Below are 16711 nucleotides of genomic sequence, written 5' to 3' on the forward strand. Positions count from 1 at the left end.
GATGGAGACCAGGAGGAATCTTGCTTCTCTCGGGCTCTGCTCTTGAGGCTTCTGTTCCAGCGAACCCCCTGCTTCCCTGACGTGAGGGTTGATGTTAATGGTTCATGAGCTGAACAAGGCTTGGAACATACTTTGCTTAAGAAGAAATGACAACATACTTTCTGTGGGAGTAGAACTTTAAATACAAGTCCACACAAATGGTATGACTGATGCAGACCCGTGTTCAGCTGCGCTTCAAGCACAGTGCTTTCTCCCGGGATGGATTGGCTGCCTGAGTGGTGTGTAGGCATTTCAAGGCACCAGAGAACACAGATGAAGACAACAAACCTTCCTAAAACAGAACAGACTTGCTAAAATTCTTCTGAAGGGAATCATTTCACATTCAGCCTTAAGTTTTCTATGCAAAGAACATTTAACAAACTGAGTCCTCGAGGAGAATTTGTGCAGAGATTAAAAAGCAAATGAGCGCAAGTAAGTAAACGAAACCGGGCGACAGCACCTCGCCGGCCCTCCCGCAGCCGTGAGGGCCAGTTTTCTGGGTTTCACCGAGGCTGGATCTCACTCACCACTGAGGGCTGAGGCCCTTGTCCTGGGACTTTTCAGAGACCTTGGACCCTGGGCCACCACTGTGCTGAGGTCCTCCCTCTGCACATGGTACCACAGGAGCCCTTGGCTCTGGGGGAACCAGCCAGAAGACCACTTCCCCCTGAGAGAGGATGCCCCAGCTCAGGCCCAACCATGGGCTGCTTGCTTAGGGAGGCCTCCAACCTGCCTTCGGGCCAGGGCCTGCTCCAGAATGTGTAACTGGAGAGGACTGGGGGCTGCTGGAGTCTACTGCCCAGGGGGGTGAGACAAAGAGCTTTATCTGCATAAGACTGTGGATTAGTCATTTGTCCCACAGTAGAGAAGAGATCGTGGGGGTCTAGAGTGCCCCATGTTCCATATAATTTCTGCCACCAAACCTGCCTTCCAAGGGTCTTTTGGGGCTCTGGGTTCCAGTTCACCCCTACCTCTTGGTAGTGGTAGTCCTGTCTATACCTGCTCTTAGATGTTGAATTCTACTCTGAAAAGGGTGACAAGATCTCTTGGCTCTAGTTGTGGAGGTTATGTGTCCCCAAATTGCTGTCACAGACATGCTAATGAAGACAGTGACACATCTTCATTCAGGAGTCACTAACAAAAGCATAAGCACGCTTTGCCTTTCTGAAGATCCAGGTAGACTTTTCCTTTTTTGTTCACATCTGCCTCCAAGCCTAGGACCGGACTCTCGCCTCACTTTCTCTGGTTCCTAGAGCAGCTGGCGCCTGCTTTCCAGGCAGGAGGCAGGATTGTACTTCCTAGTCCCCTTGCGGTTGGGTAGATCGTGTGACTAGCTCTGACCAGTGAGCTGTGAGTAAAAGTGAAATGTGTCGCTGCTGGGCCAGAGTACTTAACAATAGGTGTGAGACCTTCCAGACCTTGCAGCGTTTGAATTGGTGGCTGCTCTGTCAGCCTGGGTCCCAGATTGAGGAGACACGGAGCAGGACCCCAGCTAACCCCTGGGTAGTTGGAGTGAGAAGAAAACCTGCGATGATGAGCCACAGCATAACCTGTTCTATCCTGACCAACAGAGGAAGTCTTCTCATTTGGCATTTAATCAGCCCATTTACCAAAAAGGTAAGCCTTACTGATTGACAGCTCTCAGTTTCCCAGGAATATAAACAGAACTACCCTTCAGATCCGACTCTCTTAGAGAAAGATCTTCATTTTAAATGGTAATGATGATGTTCCTCTGCCCTGAATCTAACCTGGTGGGAGGCTCACTCCTTCCCACCCCCTCAATGTGTGGACTGAGAAGTTCCTGCTTTGTGTCCATGGTCCTCGGGACCATGAGGCATTAGGGGAACTGAGCCTTAATCTTTTTTTTTTTTTTTTCTTTTTTTAACATATCTTTATTGATTTCAGAGACAGGAAAGGAGAAGGAGAGAGAGAGATAGAAACATCAATGATGAGAGAGTCATTGATGGAGCCCGCAACCCGGGCATGTGCCCTGACCAGGAATTGAACCCCGATCACCTGGATCCTAGGTTGACGCTCAACCACTGAGCCACGCCCGGCAGGGCTTAATCTTTTAATTTTTAGTGGAAACTGTTTCTGCTCAGAGATGAGACCATAGCTGGTAATATAGGTAACAAAGTAAATCTGTAGACATGGGGAAGTAAATCCATTGGAAACTTCTGCCATAGATCAGTGTATGGGGTTGGTCCCAGGAGCCATGCAGGGCCTGGAGGGAACAGGCAGGAGGGAGTGTCAAGGGTGGACTGAGGTGGACTGCAGCTTGAGATGAAGCCCACAGCCTGTGCCTGATACCCTGGGCGTGGTCAAATCATGCTGACAGGTACATGCCAGGGCTGGAGAGGGGAAGGGGCCAGGCAGCAGCTGGTAGGCTGGGGGTGCTCAGGATACAGTCCCTATGAGTCAGATGCAACACTGTGACTGCAAGGGGTATTTCATAGCAAGGGCCAAGAATCTCTGGAGGCAGAGCCTTTGCTTTCTAGGTGTGTACGTTTGAGAGTAGGGGTGTCCTCCTAGAGGGTATGGAGATAGGAAAGTGGTAGGTGATGGGTGGAGCCAGTAGTGAGCAAGGGAGAGAGGTCAGGTGGAGCGTCAGAGAGCTGAGAACAGGCACTAGGGAGGCGGAGTCACTCAGGCAGTCCTGACTGCCAGGCCACCATGACTGCCAGATCCCAGACTGCAGGCCAGGGGGAGACTGGGGGTGGGGTGGGGGGGAGTAGCTGTGGAAAATGGGCCTGAGAGGAGGATCCAACACACACATTGACTTAGAGTTTATCCTTAGTTTGGTTTGTTTAACTTAAAGCTTAAAATGTCTGCTTAGCATCCCACCTGCACCACACAGACCCAGCTAGTCTCAAGCTGTCCATCGGCTCAGAGTCACGGCTAGCTGTAGCTCAGAGCCTAGTATGCTGGCTGGGTCTGTGTCCTGTGCTCTGGGAGAGCTGAGTGACCCTCTGGCTGGCTGGGGGCCTTGGTAGCCACCCAACTTGAGGCTACCTGCATCACCCCCACTGCCAGACAGGTGGACGGGGTGTCTCACTAGGCTTTCTGGTAAGGTTTTCGGAAAGAAAATTAACAGAATAGAGGTCAGCACCAATGAGAAATCAGTCTGTGCAATTTCAACCAGATTGGCTTTAAGAAATAGGCCCAACGGGAGGCTTACGCTGCTTGATGTTTATCTGCCTCTCAGCTCGCTGCCCCTTGGTCCTGGGCCATCCTCCTTGTTCCTGGGCCATCCTCCTTGTTCCCTTCCTGTGCTTGACACTGCTCCTTCTCAGAGCCCCTCGTTGTCTGCCCCCCTCCCACGCCTTAGGAGGTGGACCTTCCCTTGCCTCTTTTCTCTCTATTGACGCTTTGTAAGTCACTCGTTTCCAGGTGACAGCCAGCCCAAGTGTCTCTCCTAATCTCTGACCCCATGAATTTGATCGACAGCTCTTCATCTTCCCCAAAAGTTCATTGTTCGCCCACTTCTCCAACTCCAGCTCTGTCTCCAAGCAGTCCCAGGACCCTGGCCCTCCTCCATACCCTGCCTCTTCTCACCAGCCCACCATTCCCCTTGTCTCCATTCCCACGGCCTGCCATGCCCAGTCCAGGCCTCACCCTCTCCCACTTAGATACTACAATAGCCACCATCTGGTCTCCCTGAGCTGGCCTCCCCTCCTCCGGTCCACATGGCAGCTGGTGGGATCTTTTTACGCTACCCATCGGACCACATTGCTCCCGGTTAAACTCTTCCATGGCCCCAGCTGCCCCCAGGAAGATGCACCTGGCAGAGAAGGAAGGGCAGGGAAGGGCAGGCTAGGCCCAGCAGCCTGAGGGCTCTGCTCCTCTCCTACTTCTGGTGTCCCAAGGACCCCTGACCTGCACAGTTCCCACCATGCCCTTCCAGACCTCCATGCCTTTGCTGGGGCTGTTCCCTTGTAGTCCTCTTCTGTGGGAAGGGATATGGCCTCGGTAGAGAGGCTTAAAGTTCGGGAGTCACAGAGATGGTCTCTTCACCAAACCCAAGCCAGTCCCTACTCTATGGCCCCAGGGATAACTAGAGACCTTTGGCTTTAGCAGGCCATTTCTTTCTTAACAGATGGCAGTTTCTGTGCATTCATTGTATGTTTGCAGGCTGCATACCAGAAAGGTGACCAGCCCCTCATACCTCAGCTCTACCCAGCTAGAAACAGGACTTAGAGGAGGCTCGAGCAGTGTTGGTATATTTCTTCCCTCCAAACAAAAGGAAGGAGAACCTTATGTGAGTGGCCCTATGGGGTGTCTCTGCAGGACCAGGGACCCTGCCCACATGGCCAAAACCAGCAGCCTTGGAGCTTGGGGAATGGGGGGTGAGGTTCTCACCCAGCCACTTCAGCCTCCAGTCCTGGGGAATGTGAGTTCTGAGTTCTAACTCTGAGGCCTGTGTCCCCTTGCAGGCACTCAGTGTTTTATCCAATCACTTGACTCTGGCTGTGTGTTGGGCACACAGTGGGCAGATAATAGGAACCTGGGATGAATGACTGACAAGTGTCAGCCCTGTCCCCTGAAAACCTAGAGTCCAGCCAGGATGGCTTTAGCAATCCCGCTCATCTGGGCACCAGCAGCCTGCCAGGACCTCAAGCTCCTTCCCTCCCTCCCTCCCTCCCTCCCTCCCTCCCTCCCTCCCTCCCTCCCTCCCTCCCTCTGTCCCTGTGAGGTGGGGGCACAGCCATGAGCCAGTCCGTGGCAAAGACATGAGGGAAACTAGACAAGAGCATCAGACAAGCAGAACTAACAGATCCACTTCTTGGGGACATCTGAGCAGATGTCACATAGCACATACCTCCCAGAATGTGCTCTTCACACTGGTAGTGCATCTACACTGTATGACCAAGTGGGTACTGTTGGCCCCATTTACAGATGAGAAAACTAGGACTCAGAGAAGTAAATGACAGTCCCTGAAAGGTGCAGTCAGGTCACCTAACTCCAGTTTCCCTTTCCTCTCTACCTTTCTCAGCAAGGCTGAATACAAATGCTATGCGAACATATTCAAAATATAAAAATGAGCGCTGTCCAGCACCATGGCCCACTAACTCCAGGACAAGTCCTTTTTTAATGCATTGAAGGAGTTTGTATTTCCTCTGTCGGGTCGGGTGTCCCAGACATGCCCTCTCCGCTGGCACTGGGTTCCACAGGCCTGCTTCAGAACAGGACCAAGCTGCCTGCCCCATTGCGTAGCCCAGAGCTGATTTCAGACTTTTTAACCAAGCAGCAGAACCTTCTCTTAAGCAACCTCACACAGCACCTCCTTACACAAAACATTAATAAGTAGCCCATAAGGAGAAGCCCGGAGGGCCAGCCCTCTCCAAGAAGCCCCTGTCTTACCCCAGGATGGGCTGCTGGGAGCTGCTTTTCCTCTTGTCTGAAGAGGGGGCGTCACTGTGGAGTCAAGGACCTGGAAGAAGACGATGAGCCGTTTACAGAGGTGGCGGGACTCAGCCCAAGCAGAACAGCCCAGTACAGGTGAGCCAGGTACAATGGCCCAGGGGCCCCACCTTCCACACAGGAGGCACTGCCGCACCCTCCATGTCGCCAAGAAGAGGGTGTGGGCGCCCACTGTCCCCGTGGACTTAGGGCAGCCAGAGGGGGTGGGGACGGAGGTTTGTGTGACAGACTTGGCCAGACTGGGGCGGCGGGTGGGGGTGGGGGAGGAGCGTTGACAGATGGGGAAGACTGCAGGTGGGACGGATGGGACCTCCACGGGGACAGCTGGGGCTCGGCCAGGCCGGGAAGGGGGGGGGGAGCGGATTCAGAGCTCCAGCCGCGGGGCCGGGTTTGATCTGATAGGCGACGCTGGAACAATCGGAGCTCGCCCCGGGAGATACCTGGGGGTGGGGGAAAACCGAACCCAGGCCCTGGAGGAGGGGCAGTGGCTAACCAGGACCGGGCGGGGTGGGATGGGGGAGGAGGCCTGTGGAGAGGAAGAACTGGAGTGATCAGGCCGCAGATCAGGGGGAAGTAAACGGGACAGCGGAGGAGAGAGGCGGGCCGCTCTGTGAAGCCCATGGGGTCCTCGGGGGGACGGAGGGGGGATGGGGGGGTTCGTGTGCGCAAAGGTCTTTGGACACGTTGCTGTCAGCTTTGCGCATCCCTCGCAGACAGCCTGAGGTCCGCTGCCCTGGGCACTGGTGCCCCACTCGGGGTTCTCGGGCCAGGTCCTGATCTCGGGCCCCGCCCTCCCCTCCTAGCCCCGCCCTGGCCTCAGGCGCAGGCCCTGCCCCCGATTTCTGGTCCCGCCCCCCTGTTTGCCGGCCCCTGGCAACCCTCTGCGCTCGCCCTTTGGCTTCAGATAAACAGTCCTGGCTCTTTTGTCCAGTCCCAAGTCCGGACCCCGACTTCCCAGCCGAATCCTCGGCTCCTGGACCCTAGCCCAGGACTCAGGCGCAGAGGTTCAGCCCCCACCCGGGGCGGGCCCCAGGCTGCGCTCCTTGGCTCTCCGCCTTCTCAGGACAGCTCTGCTGCCTGGGCCCCAAAGCCCTTTGCCACCCCCACACCCCTATGGGGCGACTGTTACTCCCCGGGGCCCCACTGGGCCATTCCCTGCCCTTTATGTACTTACCTTGTAAATCAGCCAAACTAAGCGTTTTAGAAGAATCTGAAACTGGAGTCCCAATCCCTCTGCCCCAAAGCCAAAGATGTTTGCAGAAGGGCTACTATTAGGAATCCACACAGAAAAGCTCCATAGAGACATGGGTTCTAGTCAGCTGAATGGTCTTGGGCAAGTTAGTTAACCTGCGAGTCTCTGATGCCCCCTCCTCTGTAACACTGGGCATCACTACAAGGTCTTGAATGGCCATGGCCAGGACCAAATGAGCATGGGACTTGATGTTGCCAGATCAGGCTGGGCAAAAGGAAGTCAGAGCTCCTAGGTCCTTGCTCTATATGAGGTGCTCCCCTCAGGGACCTTGTTTCAATGTGGGCAGTTTGGCTTATTTCCTCTGAGTTAAGCACCTGGTAGGCATCTCTCCCCACCCATAGCCTGGGAGTCCAACTTCCTGAGAGGTCAGAGGGTAGCTAGCTGTCCTGGCGTCCAGGGGAGGCCCTGTTCCTGTGCCTGGGACATCTGCCAAGGTGATGACCTGCATGAACCTCTGTCCTTCACCCTCTTGCTGGGCTCACCTGACCCTAGACCACAGGCTAGCAAGCACCTGGAAGCGAATACGAAAGAGGCAGGCCTCTCCTGCGCCCTCCCGGCCTGCGCTGCTCAGCCCCACTGCCCTCTGCTCACTCCTCATCTCTCAATTACAAGCTTGTCAGGGACATTCTCTAAACTGTCCCCCAAACTGCCCCCCACTAGCTATGCAGCCTCTCTCCCTTACCAAACTCTTCTGAAAAAAATCCCCTGTGTATTTTTTCACATTAGAATTAAATGACAGGAACTAACTATTTAGGGAGGGTTTCCTGAGGGGAGATGGAATCGCTACAACCTTAAAATTACAGGACTTTCCTTTTCTCAAAAGAAAAGAAAACCATGTCAGATCCTTGATATTCTGAGCCAGACCTTGTTTTGAGATATGCTTTCCTCTGTCCTTTCACAAACTACAGCCTTTCTTCCTCTTTGAAAATAAGATCACATCAAATCAGGGATTAGAAATGGGAAAAAATCAACCGGAGCCTCCCTCTGCCAGCTACACATCTCTATACACTCCCAGGTGAGCAGAATCAGCTCCCGCTACAACCCAGCTCAGCAGCATCATTCAAAACGCACCGGTAGGAAATGGTGAAACAGAAGGACCTTTCATCCCGAGTGAGCGAGGCCTGCAGCGCTGCTCTCCCAGCTCTGGAAGTTGGCGGTGCCTGAGCCCAGTGGAGTCGGGGCCTCTTGCTTAAATAGGCAGTGGGAGTGGGGCAGGGCAGGCCTGAGGGGGCGGGCACGGACAGTGGGCCGTTTACCCAGCACAGCCACGCAGTGTCCATAGAGCCAGCCATGGTCCTAAGCACACGCCTGCTTGCTTGTCCACCAGGGGCCTCCAGCCCACAGGTCCCTAGACCACAGACCAGCACCTGGGGTGACCCCTGATGGACGTGCAGCTCCAAGTGAGACCATGTCCCCAGACGCAAAGAGCTTGGTCCATGTTCCTGGTTGCCTCTACCTCTCCTGAGACAGTGCCTGGGCAGCAGAAACAGCTGTGGAGTTGGACCGGCCTGCTCCCTAGACCAGTAAGTAGTGGCCTGAGGCCAGGCTCCTCTCCAAGCCTCAGTTTCTACTTTCTTGAAATAAGGCTAATAACACCGACTTTATGGGGCTAGAAATAATGCTTGCAAAGGGCCTGGCACCTAGGAGGATGATTTATTTATCCACATAGTGGTGCTGGGGCCAGCTTGCCTTCAGCAAAGTTCAAGCCCAGAGAGGTTTGGTAACATATACAAAGTCACACAGCCCTCTAACTGAGTATCAGGGTCAGACTTCATGCAGAAGTCCCTTGAAGTGAGGGTGGGGAGCAGCTGCTCGCCTTGGGGAAAGGTCTTGACTGAACTCTGTCAAGACTGAAGGAGTTACCCATAGACCCCCAAAACCAAGGCAAAGGGAGAAGCATGGCTGGACAGGCATGCTCAGATGGCCTGTGTGTATTTGGTTGAGACCTTGGGGGGTGGGGTGCAGAAATACCCCAGAGTAACTGCTGGAGCTCTACTACCTCCCCCAGTTCATATGCTGAAGCCCCAACCCCCAATGTGGCTGTATTTGGAGATGGGGCCTCTGAGGAAGAAATTAAATGAGGTCATAAGGGTGGAGACTTGATATGATAGGATTAGTGTCCTTATAAGAAAGACACCAGAGCCCGGCCAGGCATGGCTTAGCTGTTAAGCATCGACCTAGGATCCAGGCGATTGGGGTTCGATTCCCGGGTCAGAGCACATGCCCAGGTTTCGGGCTAGGCAGCTGATCAATGACTCTCTCATCATTGATGTTTCTCTCTCTCTCTCTCCCCCTCCTTTCCTCTCTCTGAAATCAATAAAGATATATTTTTAAGAAAGAAAAAAAGAAAGACATCAGAGAGTTCCCACCTCCTCCTCACACACGCATGCATAGAGGAAAGTCCATGTGGGAACTGAAAGCCAGGAAGAAAGATCTCACCAGAAACTAAATCAACCAGAACCTTGATCTGGGACTTCTAGGCTCCAGAACTATAAGAAAATAAATTCCTGTTGTTTAAGCCACCCAGCCTGTGATGTTTTTTATGGCAGCCCTAGCAGGCTAATGCAAATGGATGAGATCGATGGGTGGCCTGAGGAACATGGAAAGGACCAGGAATGAATTTAGAGGTTTCCAGTTCAAGCAACTGTAGGAGCTCTGGAGTTGCTCACTAACCAGGGGTGAGATGGGTGAAGGCAGGTGTTGAGGGATATTTGCATAAATGTGACCATGTGACCATGGGATAGTCAGGCCTAGAACTCAGAGGAGAGGTCTGGGCTGGATCAGGATTTGGGAATTATTAGAGTGTAGGTGAAGTCCTAGGAGTGATTACATTTCAGATCACTTATTCTGTTTTTTTCGATCGGTCATTCTAATTCCAATGTCATGTTATATCAGCTTTTGTCTTTTACATTTTTATAAAAAGTCGGATATTCTCCTTTGCTTGTAAAAAGTATAATTGTGCACAAATTTGCCCCAATTTTTAAATGACTTTGTTTTCTTCTACTTGTACAGAGCAAGTCTTGTTTAGGAGCATAACTGATATGCGGTTAGAACTGCACACTTTTTCCTGAGGTTCATCTTGTCTTTACTATTTGTGATGTCAGTTTTCTTGTCATTTTATCCAATTTCAAAAGAACAAATCTCCCTTCACTTCAGCTTGCCAAATAATTTGTCATTCAAAATTTAGCAAATATTTATTTCTTTTCCTTAGAGTTAAACTTGAAAGGTACTGTGTATTTACTTTAGTTGTAGGCTGAGCTGTTTTTCATCTCTGAAAACTTTTCTTGTATTATTTCTTTCTTGAGGTTTCCCTCGTCATATGCCTCATCTCATTTATTTCTCTCTTCTGTTTTAGGGTTGTGATACCATTTCCCATTTTCTAAATCAGTTATTTGCATGTTTGTTTTCTTTGTCTGCATTTCTGGTTTGATGTTTTGTTTTATCCTCAACACCACTGATTTCTTCGTTCTATTGTTTCAATTACGCCAGTTACTACTTCCAGATGTTTTTCAATTCTTTTATAGTTTTACCGTTGTTTGTTCTCATATGTTACTGTTAATAATATTTTGGTGATTTATTTATTTATATATTTCAAAGTAGTTATTGCACAGTTTATCTTATTTGTTCCTGAGGCTTTTCAGATTCCATCATTAAAACAACTAAATGACATTTATTGAGGGCCTACTGTGTGCAGACACTACTGTTCAGTATTGAACACTTACAGCAGCCTGCTTCCTTTCTAAGTCTAGTGCAGTAGAATTCTTCAGTTAGAGCTGCTTTGAGGGAGGTTCTGAGTAACTAGATCTAGTCCATCTTGTTCCAAAAAATATTTAAGATGACTTAAACTGTGCTCCATGTACAACATAATGAGACTTTTTTTTTTTTAAGCAGTGAGAGAATGAGAGCTAAGGGAAAAATACGAGGCAGCCAAGCAGATCTGAAGAGAGAGTGAGGGAGGGGAAGCCTTTGTTCTGATGGTGGCCTCAGGTGGCGCCTTCTGACCCAGGCTTGTCCTCTTGATGTTTGGTGGTGATGTCGAAATGACCCTTGTTTCAAGTTATTACTTGAATGGCTACAGCACAGCAGAGCCCCCCCCCACCCCCACCCCATGGTATGACTCACTCTGCAAGCCTCCTGTGTGGGAAACACTTTTTTTCCCTCTCAGTTGGGATGGGATTGAAAATTAACAGAGGCAATTGAAAAGAAACACACGTGATGGTAGGTCTGGGCCAGCCTCATGTAAACAGTGGAACAGTTGCCTACTGCTTGTCTTCCAAAAGTCGGTATTGATTGAGCAACTAATTAGCCGAGTCTTTCCTGTGCTCTGAATCAAGATAGTTTCCCTGTTTTTCAGTGACAAGTGTAATCTGGGTGAAAGGAAGGCTTCTTGGGGGCTCTCTGTTCCCACAGAACTCCAGAGTGGCCTCATTTCACACCTCTCAGGAAACAATTTTCCGAGTGACAGATTGATTGCTGTATGGGTGGTTACCAAAAAAGAATCTATTTTATTAGCTGTTTGTCTTGCAAAGTGAAATCATTTTTTAAAACTTGATCAAAATGTCATCGTCCCAGGGCTGAAGAACATGCCCTCTGGCTTTGCAGGAAGATCTGCAGATCTCACAGGTAAAGAGTCATGTCAGGGTCTCGCTCCAGCCCTTAGAGGATGAGCCGGGAATGTGGCTGCTCAGCCACAGGCTCTCTCAGGGTGGTGGTGGGGAGGGCACTGAGGGCCAGCTGGGCACCAAAGGGATGTCACCAAACCTCATTCTGGAGCCTGAATTGTCTTTTTTTGTTTTGTTTTTTTAATACATCAAGAAAAAGAAATCTTCATACACATGAGTCGTTCATACACACGAGAGGCTGTAGAGGTAACCTTTCTGCATGAGGAGGAAAGGAAAGCGTTCCATTTACTCATTCCTTTAGGTTAAAAACAAGGAACTGTATTAAGCAATTAAAAAGTATTTGGTGTCATATTTTTGGCAGTTAAAGAAAAAAGCCAGAGGGAGACTGATCATGGTGGAGGGAAGGCAGGAGGTAGAGTCCTGCTTCTGGGCCCGAGCTGAACAGCCTGCCCTCCCTCCTCCAGCTCCGTGCTCTGAGCCTCGGAGGGGCAGAGGCTCTGTCTTTGCCTCTCCTCGCCCTTACCCTGTCTTATCTAGAGTTAAGGCCAATCCTCCCAGCTCTGCAGTCCACTTCTAGTCCCTGCTCCCCCCTTCATCGCCTCCCTGCAGGCCTCATTTCTCGCCTGCAGTCACCAGGCCTGTATTTCAGCCCTTCCATCATGCTCCACCGGCTTGGGTTCGAGCTGGTGATTCCCACCCTGAGCAGCTCTGAGTTCATTCTGCCCTTGTCCAGCATCTCCGGATCTCCCTTTGAGCACAGAACAAATCCCTTTACCTACTTGGCCTGAGGGCTTTTGGAGATGAGGCCCTGCCCTCCTCAGCCTCACTTTTGCCTTTCCCTTCCTCCCACTCATTCTTTCTGTCAGCCTCAACCTGCAGCACTCATCTTTCCTGGAATATGCCATGCTCTTTCAGGTGTACATGCCTTTGCACACGCTGTCCCCTGAGTCTGGAACACCCTTCCCGGTCGGTCCACCTGGCACCCACCTCTAAGGCTCAGATCTACAGCTATTACCCCCTCCCCACAATCGCACACCCACTGGGCTTTGCACTGGCAGCCTACAGCCCCCTGAGCACTGAACACAGAGCCCAGTCCCTGAGAGGCATGCAGGGAACCTTGGTCGAATTAATAAAATGGTTTCTAGCCAGGTCAGAATGTTCATCACCAAAAGGTTCGATTCTCTCTGTACATACCAGGCAGGAGCTATGAGAAAACTGCTCTCAACTATTTGAACTAGTGCATTAATAAGGCTGCTTTGTATAAAGGGAGATACATGAAATCGTAGCCTCAAGTTTAAAAGACTTGTGTGGACTCACATGTGTGGCATTAGCACCTACATCTTGCTGAGATCACCATCTTCATCAGCATTTTGGGGGCACCCACTGTGTGCAGGCCCAGTACTAAGAGCACAGCATGCACAAATTCTTATTTAATCCACTAAACACCCTGGGGAGGTTAGGTATTATTCTGATACTCAGAGGCAGAAAGTAGTTCTCAGGGAGGTTAAGTGACTTGTCTGGAGTCACACAGCTTGAGAATGGCACAGAGCTAGACTAGAGGCTCTGGGTAGGATTTATCCACGGTTCCTTTCTGGCTAGGACTGCCATCCCACAGGGCTGTCTACTGCTCGGGAGGCACCCACAGCAAGGAGGAACACCCCAGGGGTCTGGGAAGGCGTGTCGCCCCTCCCCCCCTTTGCTGCTAGCCTTCTCTGTCCTAGAGGGATTTGCAGTGGATGCAGCCACTGTTTGTCCTTAACACCTGAGTGTGAATTGGCCTTGTACATAGAAATGGTGCTGCATGAACCAGCAGGAACCAGGAAGAGCTGTTGTTGGAAGGCCAGGGGTGCTGGGGAGATACTCTGGCTGAGCCCCATTGTCTCTCACAGGGTCCTTCAGCCTTGCCCCCACCATCCATTCTCCACACAGAAGCCAGAGTGGTCTTTCTACTTACAAACCTGAGCATCCTGCCAGCTGAATACACTTTCATTGCTCCCAGGATAAAAATCCATCCCCGAGTCCACCACCCTCTCCTGTCCCACTCTTTGACAGTCTTATCCAGCCCTGCTTGTGCCTCCAGAGCCCTCCTGCTTCCTTCCCATGGTCTCTCAGGTGGGCCTTCCTTCATGCGGTCCCCTCGTGCTGGATCCCCCACCTTGCCTGGCTGGCTGCTCCTCACCTTCAGGTCTCAGCTGGAAAGTGTCTTTCTTTGGGAAGCATTCCTGATCTCCCTTTGCATTTAGTATTCGGGCCTCCTTCTGGGAGTACACAATACTCTCAGCCCTGCCTCAGAGGTGAGCTCGGAGGGGCTGGGGCTGGTGTCACATGTCAAACTGTCCTGGCCACCAGCATAGAGACAGGATTATTCCGAACGACACCTGGGAAGAGGAATATGCTCCGAACGTGACCCTTCAAAGGGAGATGCTGAATCCGATTCTGGGATGTTGGGGACCTGCTAGGTCCAAGAGGGGCCCCGTGGACCCTGCAATAGAGCCATAGCTGTAGATGCTCGTTCTCGAGGAGAGGGTAAAAGGGGGCCAAGGACAGAACCTTGGGGCTCAGCCCACTTTGGGCTTGGTGTGGAAAGAGGAGCCAAAAGGAGCACTTGGAAGAAGGTGGAAGGACAGAAAAGGTGGCTAAGATATAGCACTGTTTTTATTTAGTTCTCAGATAATCTTACTTTTTGTCTCTTTCACTCAGAATAGCTGGAAAAGGAAGGCCGTACGTGGCGGTCCCTGGAATGAGAAAACCATGTGTCAAAGCTGCTGCTGAATCCCTCGCTCTATTTATACCTTCCCCACACTACCTCTTTGAGGCCTGAGGAGGGAACCTGGCCTGAGGTGGCCTGAGGTGGCCCGAGGTGGCCTGCGCCAGCGTCTCAGAGGCAGATGTAGCCAGCCGTCACCTCGTTCCCCAGAAACCACCAAAAAGCTGCTTATTCACATCTCTTGACCAGAAATAAATGCATTAGACACATGTTCTCGGGCAATCTTGAGGGATGTGAACACAAAATTACCCCATAAATTACTTTTCTTTCCTTTCCTCAGTTCAAAGTTGGGATTTTTGTTCACATTAGTTACATTAAAATTGGACTGTAATTAATGTTCTTAAAATAGAATGCCCGTATTACCAAGTTTAGAAAGAAAAACCACCTAGGAATGAAAAAATGCCACATGCGAACTGCCGTTCCATTAGCCAGAGAAGCTGTTAGGAGCCTCGCTTACGAGCCTCCATGGAGCGCGAAGTGGGATTTGTGGCCGAGCACACGGGCAGACCGTGTCTGCGGTGGCTGCTCGTCTGTTCCCGGCTCCAGGTCAAGGGAGCCTTTGACATCGTGGCCAGGAGCTCTGGGGGTTCGCCAACCTCTAATTACATTTCTGTTTTTAAATATTGATAAACAGTCCCTCTGTTGACTCAAACGTTTTTAAACACTGAGCCTGTAGTTGTTGGCTCTGAACAAAGAGAGCAGATCCTTCAGGCTCCTCAGGCTCGCAGAGCCCCTCCCTGCGCCTCGTGGTTCTTGGACTGTCATTGAAACATCCTCATTCAAACACCCGAGGAATAAACTGTCCCTCGGGGTCGGGGTGGGGGAAGGTCACTTCAGGACTCAAAGTCAGGCCTGGCGAGGCTGCAGCTGAGGCCCTGCTCTCCTCAGACAGGACTTCTGGCCTCTGCTACTACCAGGGCTTCTACTCTGGGTTCAGGATGGAGGTGTGAGATGAGGCAGGAGGGGCACTGCCACGTGGCACAGCCGGTCACCACCTTGCTTTATTTGTGAATGTTAGTCCCTGGTCTCTCAGGCTTTGGATGTAAACAGGACAACAGTGGTGTCGGCCCCCTCACCCCCAACACAGCTGCTACCTGGGATGGGGAGGAATGGGATTGGAGGGGATCCCTTCTAATTCCATGGGGTTCAGGAGAGCTAGGTGTCATCCATCCCTTCTTGGGGACTCTGACACAGAAGGCAGCTGACTGCAATGTGGGGGCCAGGTGGTGGTCCCCATTCCTCTTAGAGGACTTGGAGCCCAATCAGGTGTTTCTCATCCTGACTGCCAGGATACCTGTCCTCACTGATTGGAAGATTCAGCCAGTGGCCAGGTATCCTAATATTGTCTTCACCATTTTACAGATGAGGAAACTGAGGCCAGAGAGGTAAAGCTTGCAGCCCAAGATCACAGTGGAAGAGCTGGGATTTGAAGCCAGGTCCATCTGTCTCTGAAACCAGACCTCTTCTCAATCCATGCTGCCACAGAGCCTCCTGTCCCACTTCCTGCCTTTGGCAAGTGGCCTCTGGAAGCGGCCACCCTCAAATACATGCATCAGGGGCAATGATGGGGTCCTGGGTAAGGGTCAAGGGCTCTGTAGAGGTACCAGCAACCATGGAGCTTCTTATCGAGTCCTACGTAGCTCTATTGGGGTGTCCCCCTTAGCCAAGGGACCTTGTTGTCATGACCCATTTGGGCTCTAATTTTAAGAGGTAATTATGGGTCAGCTTGGTGACCATCAGGCCCTTCTGCTACATCCCAGGAAATGGACCTAACCCTATTACATGGTAAATCAGACATAATCAGCTCCTAATTCAATATGGTGGCTGTAAGTAACATTTATCAAGATACAGAAGCTAGTCCAATGAGTTAGACAACAGTGGCAGTTGGATTAGACTCAGACAAAAATTTACTTGCACTTTCTGACAGTTTAAAAAAAATCAGTGGAAGAGACAGACTTTTTCAGTACCATGTTCTGGGTACACACCCTCTTGTGTTCCAGGCACAGATGGGGGCATCTTTCAGACTGGCCACGTGCGCACCTGAAGCCTCATCCTGCCAGGGTCACATCTTTCAAATCCTGACAAAGGCGCTTAGATACCGGGAGCACTGCTCTGTTCAAACTGAACCTGGGAGATTCGGGGCTGGCCATTCCTGCCCTCTCTGTGCCTGAGGATGGTCAAACTCTCGGCTATTGAGCTCATGTACATGACCAACTCTGAGTGGGAAAGAATTTCTCTTCTGACTGGTGGTCTGGGAGTCACATAGGCAAAATAATAATTAGATTATTGGGTGATGATGACTGGATCTGTTACTTTTGGATTGAACTTTCTGTCCCCTCCTCCTTCCCACTGCCAGCCCAGCTGACCAACAGTGATGCCAGGCCCACTCCAGACACTTCTCTGCAAACTCACCAAGGCTACTAGGAGCCAACAAGGTTCCAAAGACTCCTATGCCAGCCTCTCTTAGCTGTGTGGGCCTGCCTTGTAGACCTTCCTGTGAGCTCTCATACCCCTTCACCTACACCAGGGCTGGCTAGTCACCTTCCTCTGATCCAGAAAACAAAAGTAATTTATAGGACTGCCTTTAGGTGCTAAGATGATTCTGGCATG

At 51.2% G+C, this 16711-nt stretch overlaps 1 protein-coding gene across 2 annotated transcripts in view; it reads right to left on the reverse strand.

Moving 5' to 3' along the window:
• The window catches only part of SMPD3 (sphingomyelin phosphodiesterase 3), a 76249-nt gene that overhangs the window by 20386 nt on the left and 39152 nt on the right, over positions 1-16711 (reverse strand). The window contains exons 1-2 of one of the 2 annotated variants that reach the window (XM_081119238.1): positions 7784-7858; positions 5401-5470 (exon numbers count right to left, since the gene is read on the reverse strand). The gene's annotated coding sequence lies outside the window, so the exon portion shown is untranslated. Of the gene's footprint in view, positions 1-5400; positions 5471-7783; positions 7859-16711 lie in introns of those variants that run through there. The other variant, XM_081119237.1, reaches the window with a different exon arrangement.

This window comes from Miniopterus schreibersii (genome assembly GCF_964146895.1).
Source record: "Miniopterus schreibersii genome assembly, chromosome: 18".
Classification (NCBI taxonomy): Eukaryota; Metazoa; Chordata; class Mammalia; order Chiroptera; family Miniopteridae; genus Miniopterus; species Miniopterus schreibersii.